Source organism: Berghia stephanieae, chromosome 5 (genome assembly GCF_034508935.2).
Source record: "Berghia stephanieae isolate SIO BIC M18660-M18661 chromosome 5, UCSD_Bste_1.3, whole genome shotgun sequence".
In the NCBI taxonomy this organism is placed as follows: Eukaryota; Metazoa; Mollusca; class Gastropoda; order Nudibranchia; family Aeolidiidae; genus Berghia; species Berghia stephanieae.
Genome location: NC_088364.1, coordinates 22,238,943 through 22,255,457, shown reverse-complemented (window position 1 = coordinate 22,255,457; position 16,515 = coordinate 22,238,943). Strand labels below are relative to the sequence as shown.

At 35.6% G+C, this 16,515-nt stretch overlaps 1 protein-coding gene across 1 annotated transcript in view; it reads left to right on the top strand.

Annotated features, from left to right (window-relative positions):
• Positions 1–7,430: 7,430 nt before the first annotated feature.
• LOC144972600 (solute carrier family 15 member 4-like) overlaps positions 7,431–16,515 on the top strand; it is an 80,573-nt gene continuing 71,488 nt past the window's right edge. The window contains exon 1 of the mRNA XM_078914021.1: positions 7,431–8,197. The gene's annotated coding sequence lies outside the window, so the exon portion shown is untranslated. The remainder of the gene's footprint in view (positions 8,198–16,515) is intronic.

Below are 16,515 nucleotides of genomic sequence, written 5' to 3'. Positions count from 1 at the left end.
TCATACTTAACTTTTATTTTAAAATTAATTTAAATGACAGAGATTTTGTTAACTTAGGGGGGAGGAATGTAATATGATATCAGTTACTTATATTATGTCACGAGACAATTGTTTTATTAGACCGTTGTAATATCTCTCTGGTGAAGAGTTCGAAAGGGGATTTGGTCGGTTATTACAAATACAACCAATGTTTGTCCTGCAGTTTGTCCTGACAATAAAATGTTTTAAATGTGAAGGAGGTTGATATTGATTTTTTTTTCTTCTTCAAATAAATCGTCTGACTCAGTCAGACTGAGTATAATTGTCAATGTTCTATCAAAGCAGCAAGAATGTTTTGAATGTTTTCATAATTATAATTTTCAAATAAAGCTTTTTTTTCATGAAAATAACATTTCAAAGTGGGTGAGGGTGGGAGGAGGGGGACCACATTGGGAGTTTAACAATGATGTTTTGTATGATAATATCATATGATCTTTTATTTTCACAGATATAGGGAAGGTATTTGTTTTTGGTTTTAAGGGTTCTACGGCTCCTGCAACACATGATAGTCAAAAGTTCTAGAAGTACAATTAAAGCACCCAAGAAAAAGTAAGACAGAGGAGAATTGGTTCAAATAGGGAAGCAATGTAGATTCCAAGGGAACACTATCGGTGTAATTAGTTTGAGATCGCTCGTCTCGTCCTGTCAAAAGCACAGGTCTCCACCAAGAGGAACACACTCAAATGTATACAAATAATATATAATATGTAAACAAAACATAATACAGGGCATAACAGAGAGATGGTTTACAAAAAAATCTCCCAAAACTCTAACTAAACATTTCACTGGTTCCCTCTCACCTAGGGTATCCGACCAGGACAAAACCAAGAAATCTCATTCCAAGACAAAGACAGAAATATTTTGGAAAACAGTTATAGAGGGATAGAAGACACAGCAAGTGCCTCCCTGCCCAATATGGGAGGTCAGGAACCCAACCCAGATAGGGAAAGTATTCCAACGTTTATACATACAGGGCCACACGATATCAGGTTGAATATGAATTTAGAAATAGTATGGATCGGGGACATATATCACTTTTAGCTTCAGGAAAAAAAAAACGGTCATGAGAGACACAACAGAAGAAATTGCAAGATCACTAGACAACAAAAAAAAAAAAACCCCAAATTGATCTCCTAGTACTATACTTCTCCAAAGCGTTTGACACTGTGCCACAACCAATTACTGTTAAAATTTGAGCAAAGCGGAATTCGGAATATTGAGGATACTGAAACAAATTAGTTAGAGAATATGTTACAACAACCGCAAATTCTTTTACTTTGGTTCAAGGACTGGCTTTGCAATCGAACGCAACAAGTTGTCATTGACGGAATCTCAAAAAAAAAATGTAATGTCTTATCAGGAGTACTATAAGGAACAGTAGGTGGGCCTTTTTTGATATTGATATATGACCTCAATGACAAATGATCTCCACAAACAAGGCTTAAACTGTTTGCAGATGATACCTCCTTTACAGGACAATATTCAGTAGCGCAGATGTACATGAACTCCAGAAAGATCTTGATTCCCTCAGATATGGTCAGATACATGGCTCATGAAATTCCACCCATCAAAATGTTGTTATGTCAATATCAAACAAGAGAGAATCTTATACGCACAATTACACAATGCACTATCATCCTTTACAACATGTCAACACCTTAAAATACCTCGAAGTACATCTCAATTAGAAAATACAGTGGAAACACATATAAAACATATCACAGCAAAGGCAAGTAGGATGCTGGGGTTTCTCAAAAGGAGCATTACCGAAAAATTAAAGCCCAGGCGTACACATCGCTTATCGGGTCATTACTAGAATATGCCAGTTCTGTGTGGGACCCCTACACTAAAAAAGGACATAGACAAGATTGAAAAAAGTACAAAGAGCAACTCCAAGATTAGCAACCGGATGCAAAACCAGAGAACCGGGTTGTGACATGTCCTTCCCCAGTCACTTGAATGGAAGCCATGGAAAAACTGGCTCAAGATATCCCGTATTGTTTTCTTACACAAAACCATCAACGACCCAAACGCATCCATCATCACCCCAAACTACATAAAGAGTACATCAGATAGATACACGACACGTAGGTACAGTGCATCACAGTGACATACAACCGTTTGCAAGAACAGATGCATACAAACACAGCTTTTTCTCACGAACAATAAATGACTGGAATGGCCTGCCACCGGACATAACGGACGTTGAATGCTTGGAAACTTTCAAAACAGTTTTGAATGTATCTACTAGCTAGCTCATCAAAGTTATCTGTGACTATTCCCTGTTTTGATTGGGCTGTACTGTAACTGAACATTTGCACTGATGGGCCCGTGGCACCTTTTTCTAATACAAGCTGTTGAAGATTGAAGAATAATGATGATAGATAAATGAGAAGGGCCAGATGAAAATAGAATAAATATATCAGTGTCATTGCAAACTAGAGTGATAGACTCGAATTTTTGCCGAAACCCGAAACCAGCAGGTCTCAGGCCGAGTGTCATACTTCTTAACCACATTAAATACAAAACAGTGGGAACTCAGACAAAGAATCGTTATACAAAAGAGATAAACTGTAAAACAAGGAATGTGGAAAAATCAGCCAAAGCATTCACAAAATCAATCATGAAAGCTGCAAAAGAATCAATCCCCAGAGGATCAAGAAAGGACTACTGTTCAGGATGGAATGAAAAATTAGGAAGTCTCAACAGCCTAGTCACTGAACACAGAAAAAAAGCAGAGAGAGAGAGAGAGAGAGAGAGAGAGAGAGAGAGAGAGAGAGAGAGAGAGAGAGAGAGAGAGAGAGAGAGAGAGAGAGAGAGCCCTGATGAGAATATGGAAATTACAAAGAGGCTGAAACAACTCTCAGGAAAGAAACAATAAAAGCAAAACAGGAAGCATGGCATGAAAAAACCAGACAACTTGACTACGACAGAGACGGAAGAAAGTTATGGAACCTAACCAAAGCTCTAAGTGGACAAGAAAACAGATATGCTGCACCATCAGTAGAAGATGATCAGGGGAGGATTCTCAACAAAAAAAAACAAGCAGCAAACTGTTTTATGAAGCAGTACTCAAGTGTTGGGGGTATACAGATTAGAAAAGAACGAAAACGAGAAGTCCACAAAGAATTGAGAAAACACAAGGATACACCCAAAGAATCCACAGATGATGCCATGTTCAGTTCGATTAAAAAAGAAGAAGTAGAAATTGCCTTGAAATCTCTAAAACGAACAAATCACCAGGCCCAGATGATGTTACTAATGACATGTTGAAACACATAGGAACCCTCACAAAGAGGAAAATGAAACAACTGTTCAATGCGCGTTGGAAACAGGGTAAACTTCCGCTCAAATGGAAACAGGCAACCATGATACCAATAAAGAAGGATGGCAAGCCAAAAAATAAACCCGAAAGCTACCGACCAATAAGTTTGACAAGCTGCTTGGGCAAACTGATGGAGAGAATTGTTAATCGCCGTCTCCAATGGTATTTAGAAAGCAATAAGTTGATATCATATGAACAGGCTGGTTTCAGACAATTTCGCTGCACAGAGGACCAGATAACATACATCTCGCAGCTGATCGAAAATGGTTACCAAGAAAAAAAAACACAGTCACAGTTTGGGTGGATATGGAAAAGGCATTTGACAAAGTCTGGACAAAAGGACTACTTCTCAAACTTAAGAAAGCCAACGTTTAACACAACATGTTTGCATGGATTAAAGATTACCTCACAAATCGAAAAGCAAGAGTCCAATCTCAAAACTCTAAAAGCAAGCTAACGAACATGACAAATGGAGTACCACAAGGCGGGGTTCTCTCACCAACCCTCTTTGTCGTATTTATCAATGACATCTGCGAAACCAAATGCAGAGGAGTAAAAGCAGCCATGTATGCAGATGACTTGCACTGATATGCACTGAAAGAAATATTGGTACTGAAAAGGCCAGGATACAGATGACTATTGATGCTTTGAGCAAATGGACAAAAGACTGGGGTATGAGAGTAAATGCTGATAAAACCACATACACAACATTCAGCTTATCAACCAAAAAGCAATCTATGCGATTAACTTTGGATGGAAAGATTCTGAGAGAAGACCTTATGCCTAAGTATCTAGGAGTGAAATTTGACCCTCGACTCACTTGGAAACATCAAATAGATGAAAGTCACCAGAAAGGGTACAAGAGAATGCAGCTTCTCCGAAAACTTGCTGGAACGCAATGGGGAGCAAACTCAAACGTCCTGAAGAAGACATATCTTGGATATGTAAGACCTGCAATAGACTATGCCATATCGGCGTGGGGAACGTGCTCACAGGCTCAATTTCAAAAGGTTGAAAAAGTCCAAAACCAATGCCTACGCGTGATCACTGGAGCAATGAAAACAACACCAATTCACAAGATGGAAACCCACACAGGAATAAAACCTCTCAAAGAACAACGAAATTTAAAAATAATGACACAATTCTCAAAGATAAGATTAATGGAATCCCAACCACTGCATCCAAGTACAATGGAAAAGAAAGAGAATCGACTCAAAAGGGAAAACTTCATCGCCTTGGGACAAAAACTAGAGAGCAAATATAAAGTGACACCAACGGAAGATATTGCCCAAATCAATGTCCCAAATCTCAAACCACCACCGTGGAAAAAGAAACAAAAATTCATAACCATCAACAAGAAAAACATTCAAAGCAATAATGACAATGCTCAAACCCTAAAGATGATCGATAAAAAATACCCAATGACCAACTGGATAAGAGTTTATACAGATGGCTCAGTTTCCGGCCCCCTCATGAATGGAGGTGCTGGTGCACTCATACACTGGACAGATAAACAGAAACAAAAATATCTGTATCAGTGGGTTCAATGTGCACAAGTACTAAAACTGAAAAAAAAGCCATCCTCAATGCAACAAAAGAACTATCCAGAGATCACAGAATATACGGGGAAAATGTGGTTTACTTGACTGATGATGCTCTCCGGTCTATTGAAAATTACCAGGACTCTGAAGCCGCACAGACTGTGGAGGCCCTTGAGGGCTTATCTGATAAAACAGGAAAAATTGTGCTGCAGTGGATTCCAAGTCATGTAGGTATATATGGAAATGAAATTGCCGATCAACTGGCCAAAGAAGGAGCCCAAAAGAGACAACCGAAGTCGTCAATCTTTTACCATCAGCAAAAGAAAATAATAAAGCTAAAAATAGACAAAGAAAGGAATGACACACACCTGGAACACAACAAGCAGGATCCAATCCATGCCATTCAGCGAAGTAGCCAAGTCACCCTATTCCGCCTCCGAACAGGACACAATAGACTAAGAGGACATATGTTTACAAAGCTAGGTATTGGAACAAACCCTTATTGCCCATGTGGAACCGACCATGAAACCACTTTACTTGTGCTTATGGATTGCCCATTATGCAACGTTCGAACCACTGGGTCACCCCTACAACTCTCAACACAAAGCTCTTTGGTGAGGCTGAGGACCTAAAGCGGCCACAGACTTCATAGCAGATATCGGACTGCAGCCATAGATGTCCATCAGAGGAACGAAGAAGAAGAAGAAGAAGAAGAAGAAGAAGAAGAAGAAGAAGAAGAAGAAGAAGAAGAAGAAGAAGAAGAAGACAAAGAATCAAGAGGACGATGCATATGAATAGCTATATTTCATCATCACGTGAGTCACATTTTGTCATAATATATTATTACAATCAGACCAACCAAAAGGAAAATGGCCCTAAAGAACAATGATGATAATAATAATAATAATAATAATAATAATAATAATAATAATAATAATAATAATAATAATAATAATAATAATAATAATAATAATAATAATAATAATAATAATATAATAATATCATTATAGAGATGATAGCGCAGCCCATGACCAGTGATGACATTAGATAATGGAGAAGTATACAAAACAAAAAGAATTGGACCCAAAACAGAGCCTTGAGGAAAACCAAAAAGACAATGTATGTTGACGAGAAAGTTTATCTAAAATCATAACCTGTTGCTTTCTGCCATTTAAATAAGATTCAAACCACTGCAAGACAGTCCCAGACAAGCCAAAAGTTATATTAAGTTGTTTAATGAGAATATCGTGATCAATAGTATCAAACGCCGCCGAAAGGTCTAACAATGTCAGAAGAGAAACAGAACCTTTATCTAAAACATCAAGCAAATCACTCGCAACACAGCACAGAGCAGTTTCTGTGCTGTGATAAGAACGATAAGCTGACTGAAAATTTTCCCATAGATTGTTTTCATGGAGATGTTGTGAAAGACGTCTGAGTACAACTTTTTCAAGGATTTTAGAAAGAAATGGCAGATTTAAGACGGGACGGTAGTTACTAAGGTCATTTACATCGGGATTTTGCTTTTTTATGAGAGGCTTTACAATTGCATGTTTATTGATATCTGGGACTTGTCCTGAGATAAGTGACTGAGTTATGCAAGGTATCAATTCAGGAAGACATAATTTCAAAATATTAGTTGGTAAAGGATCTAAATCACATGACTTCGAAGAAGATGAACAAATTATTTTAGAAATCTCTTCTTCAGTTGTATCTTTAAAACAAGAGAATCCCTGTGAACCCGAAAAAGGGTGGAAATTTATATCTTCATTTTGCACGAGGTCCAAATTGTTCCGAATTTTCGATATTTTTCCCGAAGAACTCAAAACAAATTAATTGTCCTTTACATAGCCCTCAGCGGAGCAACGGCCATTCCAGATGATCAACTGACCATAAAAAACAGCAGGACAAGGAAATGCTCAATGTCTTTTGCCATTCCATAATCTCGAACGGACGCGCATCTTTATGCCTTTCCCCCCTCCACCACCAGGACCTGGAACTGGCTTCCACCCATTTCAAAACAGTCTGGATCGGTAGAATGGTTTAGAAAGTTATTGTTCATCACTAGATCTGCTCGCTCGTGAGACAAAAGACGGGCCATATAAGTCTTCAATTTGAAATTTTGGCCTCCAAGGAAAAAGAAAGAAGACGAGTTAGAAGTCGTAACGTTTGTGTATTGGTATTAAGAAATATTCTCTACGTAAATAAATATTGGCTTTATAATTATATTATACTAAATATTTAAATGAAATATGTATTTATCATCATATATTTGTCCATGAGAGTCAAAACCCTTAAGGAAGGACACTTGGCCTTAATGTGTAATATCTACCCTCCGAGTGCCTCTTATGCAATACTGAATACATAGTTTGGTACCCAAGTATCAGATACTATATATACAATATTATTCATGCAAATAGGAGCGAGATAGTATTGTAATATTACAGATAACGTTCCCAAGTAATCATTGACAGCTACGATAGACGTCAACCGACTCAAAACAAGGATATAATGAAATGCCGAGCATAACGAGGTCAGCTACCCTAACTGCATATCTTTAAAGAAGGAGATAGGATATTACTAACGTTGATTTTACAAATGACATGCAATTAAATAGAATACTCACCAGTTGTTCCCCCCTAAAAAGCTAAACAACACACAAAACTATATGAATCGATTAACGATTATAGTCTATCTATTTAGTGATGAAAATTCAGTAAGAATTTATCACCTGTGGTGGTCAAAATAAAAGTAACAAAAATCTGAGTTACGTCAACTTGTCTAATATTTGTCAATTATAACTGCAGATCTAACTGTTCTACAACGGAGCAGCGTCGCATGACTCTTACAACCTTCTTGGTAGAAACAATACTATATGGTGTTAGATTATTTTAAAATGAAAATACCTGTGAAAGGTTGTGGAAAACATTTTGATCTCTGCTCATGAATATCACATAATCCTGATATACGACTCATAGGATTAGTCAAAACGGAGCTGATATCCACAAGAATTTATGGGATAAAAGCTAAAATATTGGAGCTAATATCTAAAACAATTCATAGAATTAAGCACAACGTGGAGCTGATATTTCCGAGAATTCATGGGATTAGCCAAAATTTGGAGCTCATATTCAAGAGAAAGTGTAACGCCGATTTTTGGTTCTATTGCTGAGTAATACTAATACCTTATTTCCATGTACGAATAACGAAATGAAAAAAATGTTGAGCATGGTCTGTGACTTAATCGGTAGCAATGATAACAAAACTGTGTGATCCTGATGCCATCTCACTGGTAGGATTTTCCCCATTCTGTTTTTAATCAAATATTACTGTCGAGCATAATATGCTATTCCCTACCTTGCGTTATAAAGATACAAAGCCTCAATGATCTCAACTGATATTTTCATGCCCGGTAACTCTGGAAATGTTTACATTCAAACCACTCGTATTTTGTTCAAACGGCTGTGTATAATTGGAAGTATGTCCAAAGCGAGAAGATTTATTTTTTTCAAATTCTCTGGGCAGTTTACAGTTTAATAATGATGATGATGATGATGATAATAATAATAATAATAATAATAATAATAATAATAATAATAATAATGATGATGATGATGATAATAATAATAATAATAATAATAATAACAACAACGACAACAACAACAACAAGAACTACTACTACTACTACTACTACTACTACTACTACTACTACTACTACTACTACTACTACTACTACTACTACTATTACTACTACTCCTCTACCACTTCTACTGCTGCAACTTACCACAACTACTACTACAATATACTACTACTACTACTACTACTACTACTACTACTACTACTACTACTACTACTACTACTACTACTACTAATAATAATAATAATATATAATAATATAATGATAATAATAATATTACTACTACTACTACTACTACTACTACTACTACTACTACTACTACTACTACTACTAATAATAATAATAATAATAATAATAATAATAATAATAATGATGATGATGATGATGATGATGATGATGATGATAATAATGCTGATGATGATGATGATGATGATGATGATGATGATGATGATGATGATGATGATAATGATGATGATGATAATAATAATAATATTCATCATCATCACCGTCATCATCATAATCATCATCATCATAGGAAGAAACATTTCTCTTAATCATTTTGAGGCATCCCGATTCTGCAGTGTGATTATTTTTTATCTCTTTCACTACATTTGCAAAGTATTTAAATTCAAAGTATTCCGTGGTCAAGTGCATACTATCTATAAAAACGATCTTCCCTCCTTTTGGGGAGCTCTTAATACTACGATATTCATAATGGATTGTTGATTGAAATTAGTCAAGTGCTGACTGTTTCTGTTATGTTTTTATTACGGGACGAATATACCCGGACTATTCGCGTGATGCTTTGATGCATGGCATTTTTTAACCGTCCATATTATGCGCTTGGCAAAGAAGCTCATAACATTGCCATCTGGAAGTACAACGGACCAACACACAAAACTATGTGTAACCATGAACTTTTATAGTCTGATTAATACAGTTTAGTGAGACTTACTCACAAACGTGGATGGCAAAATATAATAACAAGGGCTTGAGTGACGTCATCTTCGTTCTATCTCTACTCATAGTGACGTCACAAACTCACAGAAAGAATAACACACAACAGTGTATGGAACTCACAAGGACACCCAAACATGAAAACAAATCACAACGGCAACTTAATGGCCAAACAACAACAAACTGGAACACATTGAAATTCATCTTGGAAATAAAAACAAGTGTGTATTTTATTAAACATCCAGAAAATTATTGATAAAATAATACTTTTCAAGAAAAAAAATAAGCTGCTGAATGAGTCAAAATCATTTTGTAGATCATAACTAAATTAGATGATATTCAATGGAGTTATCGCCCATTAAAGCTATTTACTGAAAACAATACTCGTAGGCTATTTTTTAAACCAATACAAGTCAAATAACAAAAATATATTGTTGATATCTATGAACAAGTACACAAAAATAGTTGGTATCTTGACTCAATTCAAAAAACTTATTGTTCTTTTTCAGGTCTTTTCGCAGCAAGTCTTCTTATGAAGTGTCACAAAAACTGTTAACAAAACAAAATATTTGTAGACATAAATGGAAGCTACTAAAGATAATAAAATAATATGTAAATTATGGCTTATCAGTCCTTCAACTACAAGTTCCTACTTGAGCCTTTTGATTTGTCAGGTCTAGTTTACGACTGAGACAAATTATATTCTGTGGGAGATGTTTGCCTTTTTGATTTTGAGGAGATGTTCCTTGATACATATTTTTTCAAATGCCTTAGCCTTATCCAGATACCCTTACTACAATTGTTTCTTTTTTACTTGAAGACCATCACATTTATTCGTTGTGAAATATATTCTATCTGGTACAAGATCTTAGGTCTGAGCTTTTTAATGAGATACTCCCAATCTTCAGGGGAAATTGGATTGTATGATATCTTGTCTAAACGGAATAATATTATTAACAAATAATAGATATATGACAAGAAATATAATGCGATGGAATAATACAAAATAGAAAACATTTTGTAACAATTAATGTTGTTTAAGAACCAGACTTTTGTTGTATACAGACACTATGATATTATTTGTTTTTAACACTAATTAAATAAAAATATTTTAGAGTTAGGGAAAGAAATCGTTAAGATTTCTAATATGGGATAAGAGATATGTTTAATTTGCACATTGACATTTAGAAAACAGGCTGCAGTTTAAAGTTGGCTTCGTGGTTGTTTACATGAACAATTTATATCCATACGGAAGACAGCTTTGGCATCAAGCAGTGTGGTCCAAACATGTAATCAGTCTATCATTATCTTCCTTCAATCCGCAAATATTTTGATTTTGCTAAGGCACCAATGTCATGCCCAGGCATTTTAGATGAATACAATAAGCTTCATAAACATGTATTTATAAAAGTTATATTGTTTTTCTTTTTTTCAACATTCAGTTAATTCAATTTTCTAATCGATAACAAGGAACAAAACCTGAACTTGAATACATGCCAAGTTTAACTCACTCAATCCTAGAGATTTTTGCTCCTTTTCAAAATTGAAAAAAATGTATTAAAAATGAGTATGCACATAGATAGTTTTATTCAACTACCTAACGGTACAAGAACTAAAAACATTAGCTTTGATACTACGCCTATAATTTGTCTCAGAAAAATGTAATAAATAGGCATGGGGTAACAGTAACCCGGGTAAACCACGGATATGGTCGGTGTTAGGGTTGAGTGTGTTAAGTAAAAATCCTCGGTTATACCAAAGTCGTTCAAAATCACGATAGCAAAAGTCTCCAAAATTGCGTCTTGTTTTTAGTTTTCGCACATAATAAGGACGTCTAGTACAGTTTTTTAAAAATCAGACATTTCACTGAATAGGTTTTATCATGAAAGCAATAATTTGCTCATCAAAATGAATCACAGTGTTTGCTGGAACAAGTTGGGAGAGAAAGACACGATTATATTTCATTGGTACCTCAATCACAAAAGTGAACGTTATATTATATGATCAAACAGCGGTCTTTGCTTCGTACCCGAAAGGTACCGAGTTCGTTCACCCTTTGCTGCGCTGTGTGGCTTTGAGCAAGTCACCTCGCCCTAGCTGGGTTATTCCAGTCTTCCCTTGGAATAGACCCGAGAGACACATTTCCCCTCTGGGATGAATAAAGAGAATTTTATTTTTTAAATTTTTAACAAGTCAGCGTAAAAGAAACCGAAAACAACGAAGTGGCTTATAGGCAAGAAATTGATAGATTTGTGTCTTGGTGTGATGCCCACCACCTAGAGCTTAACATAAGCAAGACAAAGGAGCTAGTGATTAACTTTAGGACAGTGAAGGAACCGATAGAACCGTTAAAATTAAAGGACCAATTCGTCCAGCGAGTTCCTCACTACAAATACATTGGTGTAACAATTGATAACAGGCTCAAGTGGGATGAACACTCGAAAATAATTAGGCATAAGATGTGCAGACGTACATATTTTTTATCAAAACTCTCTCAGTTTAGAATAGATAAAACCCTCTGCACATTATTTTATAGAGCAGTAATCGAAAGTGTTTTGTCATTTTGTATAACAGCTTGGAGAGGCAATTGCTTAGCAGTGGAAAGGAACAAAATAAATTCAAATATTAAAAAATCCATTAAACGCTATATAAATGATGTTGACGATGTAGATCTTTTATACGAGAAATTTTGTATAAATAACATAACTAAAATATTAAATTTATGACCAGTATCATCCACTAAGACCATCAGTTATTATGTCAGAAAGAAGTGGTCGCCCTTTCTATATTTCAACGAAAACAGAGAGACACCGAAAATCTTTTCTGCCGTCCAGTATTAGGCTTTATAACAACAGGCAATACTCATTTTATATTATTATTTCGCATCTTTACTTTCAAAAAATGTAAATATTAATTTATTAATTTATTTGTTTTGCAATCTTTTCAATTTTCAATTTATAGTGACAGTTTTAACTATTTTACAGTGTTGAAATTATTCATATTATATAGCGCAGCTCTGGTTATGGAGCTGTTCCTTTTTTATATATACATCCTATTTCCATTGTATTTTTATCTTATTGTGTAAATTATAACACGTCTGTACAAAAAAATTTCCTTTTTGGGATGCAATAGAGTATTATTATTATTATTATTATTATTATTATTATTATTATTATTATTATTATTATTATTATTATTATTATTATTATTATTATTATTATTATTATTATTAACAGCTTTACAAAAACACCAACTGTACGTTAATACTGACAAAACAGATATAACATGATTGTCAAGGAAGAAATATGGATGGAGAGTCACAAAAAGTAGGATCACTAATAGGAGACAAGGAAGACGTAGATAGAAGAAAAAGTTTATTGGCGGTTGCACTAAATAAATTATTACATATGGATTAGAAAAGATAAAATTTTTAAAAAAATGAAATCATACACGACCTTTGTAAAATCCATGCTGCGGAACATGGACACTGACCGGAACCGAAGAGAAAAGATTGGACAGCTTCCATAGAAAACAACTTAAGAGAGTCTTGAATATACGATCCCCCACAAAATAAGCAAGGACACACTGTGTGAAAAATGCAATGAAAGACCCTTTTTTATTCAAATCCTGGAGGCAAGATGGCGGCTTTTTGGTAATACATTCAGGAGAGATGAAAATATACCAACTAATAACACCAGTCACCCCACCTGGACACAAGAAATATAAAGGCAGCCCACCCAGGTCAATATAAAAAATATTCACACTGTCCCGAATAGAGGCCTAGAACGCCTCCAAAATAACGAAGAATTAAAATCAAAGGAAGATCTTATGAAATTAGCATCCACAGCAAAAGACCCTGAACTGTGGAAGAATTGACACAGATGATTAGAGAGGCAGCCGAGGCGTCCCGCTCGGATGATTAGGAAGCGAAAGTCAGTAAATCATATAATATGATCGTGTTACACTGATAGCGAAAAAGAACAACAAACTTTTCCAATTTCTATTTTCTAATCCACTTTATCTGGACCGGTCATTTGTTTTTCAACAAGACGGAGTAACATTCCACCCTAGTAACATTACACAATCTTCATTTTAAGAGAAAATGACATTCGATTTATTTCTAAAGATTATTGACCTCCGATAAGTCTTCATTTGAATCCGGATGACTACAGCATTTGGTTACATATTATTTCAACATCGTTTATATGGGTCGTGCAACTGTTTACACGGATATAGAGTAAAAAGGAGTCAATATAGATTGCATGGGAGTAAATCACTATTCAAGACATGGGGAAATGAATTAGAACATGGAAAAAAAAACGTTTACGCTTTGGCATAGAACAAAATGAAGGGGGGGGCGATAAAATACGAAAATTAATGACTGCATGGGAAAAGATGCAAAGAAGCCAATTTCATCACACGTACCGTACTCTCTCTCTCTCTCTCTCTCTCTCTCTCTCTCTCTCTCTCTCTCTCTCTCACACAAACACACACACACACACTCTCTCTCTCTTTCTCTTTCTTTCTTCTCTCATTCTCTCTTTCTTTCTTCCTTTCTCTCTCTCTCTCTGTCCCTCTCTCTCTATCTCTCTCCCTCTCTCCCCCTCTCTCTTTCTTTCTTTCTTTCTACCTCTCTTTCTGTATATCTATCTCTTTCTGTATATCTATCTCTTTCTTTCACTCTCCCACTCCCCCCTCTCTCCCTCTCTCTCTCTCTCTCTCTCTCTCTCTCTCTCTCTCTCTCTCTCTCCCATACTTATTTCTAACAAACTATAATAAGGATCGGCCCTGCTTGGCACTCCTTCTTTCCTATGTCAGGTCTTTGCAAAGACAAATATAAGGCCTATTTCTATAAAGGCCAATTTCAAGAGAAGCACATTTTTTAATATTGCCGAAAAAAGTATCAATTTTCAAGATGATATTTTGTCACATTTCTCGATAAGACTATCGTTAAACAAAAAAAAATATTTTGAGCACAAGGATGATGTTTAAAAATGTAGCACATCGCCACGCAAGTTTAAAAGAAAAGTTTTTTTGTTGCCCACTTTTAAATATACTGTGTACGATTTTTTATATCTTCTATTATTGATTTTTGTCAATTGTTTACATATATGAGATCTTGGGAAGGATTCCCCTCCCACCTCCCCCCCCCCCACCCCCAAACGCAAGCCCTCTTTTTGCTTTCAATCTTCTTTTAGATTTTCAGCTCTACCACCACTACTGGCTCTTGGCTCCTTAACTACCATCCAGCGGCGTGGCGTATTGACGGCATATGGTGGTGCCATGATTAGAAAAAAAATTCTAATACAGTGAACACGGTTAAGAGGAGAGAGCACGACATAATAAAAACTCTCTTTTATGGAAGGGTGGGGGAGGGTCGATGGTTTCTACGAGTGGACAAAACTTACAAAAACAAATAATTCATGAAAACAACAAGCCACAACACTGAGATACAAGTTCCGTATGAAAAGATCTTTGTAATTATTCTTTGTCCACCATTTAAAGGATTGGATTTGGTAGATAATGCAATCAATATGTTATAAATGTAAATCAAAAGAGAAAAAAAAAAACCTATGACAGAGATTACTTACTTTTAGTACTTGTAAAAAAAATCTGCACTGCGATGTTTCATCTCTGCAAATCTTTTTATAATGTGTTTATTGAAATCTGGAATGGCATCTATTTCAGCTTTGTGAATTGACAGAATCATTAATGAATTTAACCGCTCCTGTTTCATTGAATTTCGCAACAAAAAAATTTCACTCTTTTAAGGGTGCTAAAACAACGTTCAGGAGGTTAAGAAATACGATGGAAGTGGTTAAGGTCACTATAGCCTATAGATGTCTATGATTTGTCAGTGTTTGTTGTATCTGTAAAAAGTAGACAATAAAAACAAAAGACTAAACTAACTGTGAGCCATTCATGCCGGTCATACCATGTCACTGAAAAAGAGCGTTTTCGAGATTTCCACACCTGTGTTAATTCAAAATCAGTTGGTTGGTGAGGAACTAGTCTTTTTTTTCTAATTTGTCATCTAGTATCAATCTCCCAAACGGTCGGTGAAGTAAAGAGTCAACTTGATTCATTTGCAATTCATTGTTTAACAAAACAAAACTTCAACGTATATCTCAAATAATGGAAATCAGTGGAATACGATTAATGATTACACAATTAAAAGGTAGATTCAGATCTTAAAGCATCACAAAGAAAAAATCACTCCACTTAAGTACTTAAAAAATCTAAAAACACACCAAAAGTATAACTGTTGACAGTCTTCGGTTTCTTTCTCTGACTGACACAAATACACACGCACAAACACACACACACACACACACACAAATAAACACTCATACACACGTAACCATCAACTCGGCACTACAAGCAAGAAAATGTTGGTAAATTCGTCCACAATGCTTCGTTGCAAAGAATTACTTTATTCAATAACCGTGAAAAAGAGGTGGGGGTTTGATATGTCATATTTTAAAGTTTTATGATGTTTTTCTTTGCTGCTTACAAATAAACTTGACAATGATCAGTGTTTTTGACAGTTAATGTAATATTTTGGCTGGCCGAAGTTACCCTACATTGGCAATTGCCTAAAATAAACGTTTTTGAACTTTGAACCTAATTTGGCGCATCCCCCCAGTCCAACGGTGGAGCTCTCAGATCCTGGCACAAGTCGAGGGGTTTTCCGCTATTTGAAGATAGTATAATTAGACCTAGTTTCTCGCTCAATCAGCTGTCGCGATACTAATGGATATAGCATTAATTGGAGCTCGGATTGCTTTGCACCACGGTGTTTGATTTAGTCACTACTTCGCGGAATGATGTCACCAACACACGAGTCGGCGCAGTGCGTGACTCGGAATCTTGAATAGAGTGGAGACTAAAAAGGCAGTATGTTGTTGGCGAGTTGGCGAAAGACAGTGGAGTTAAAATCTCTGTTTTATTTTTAATTAAATTATGCTGTTAATGATTTTTTAAAAGATTGGTGCGGTGCCTGGCACCATTCGATC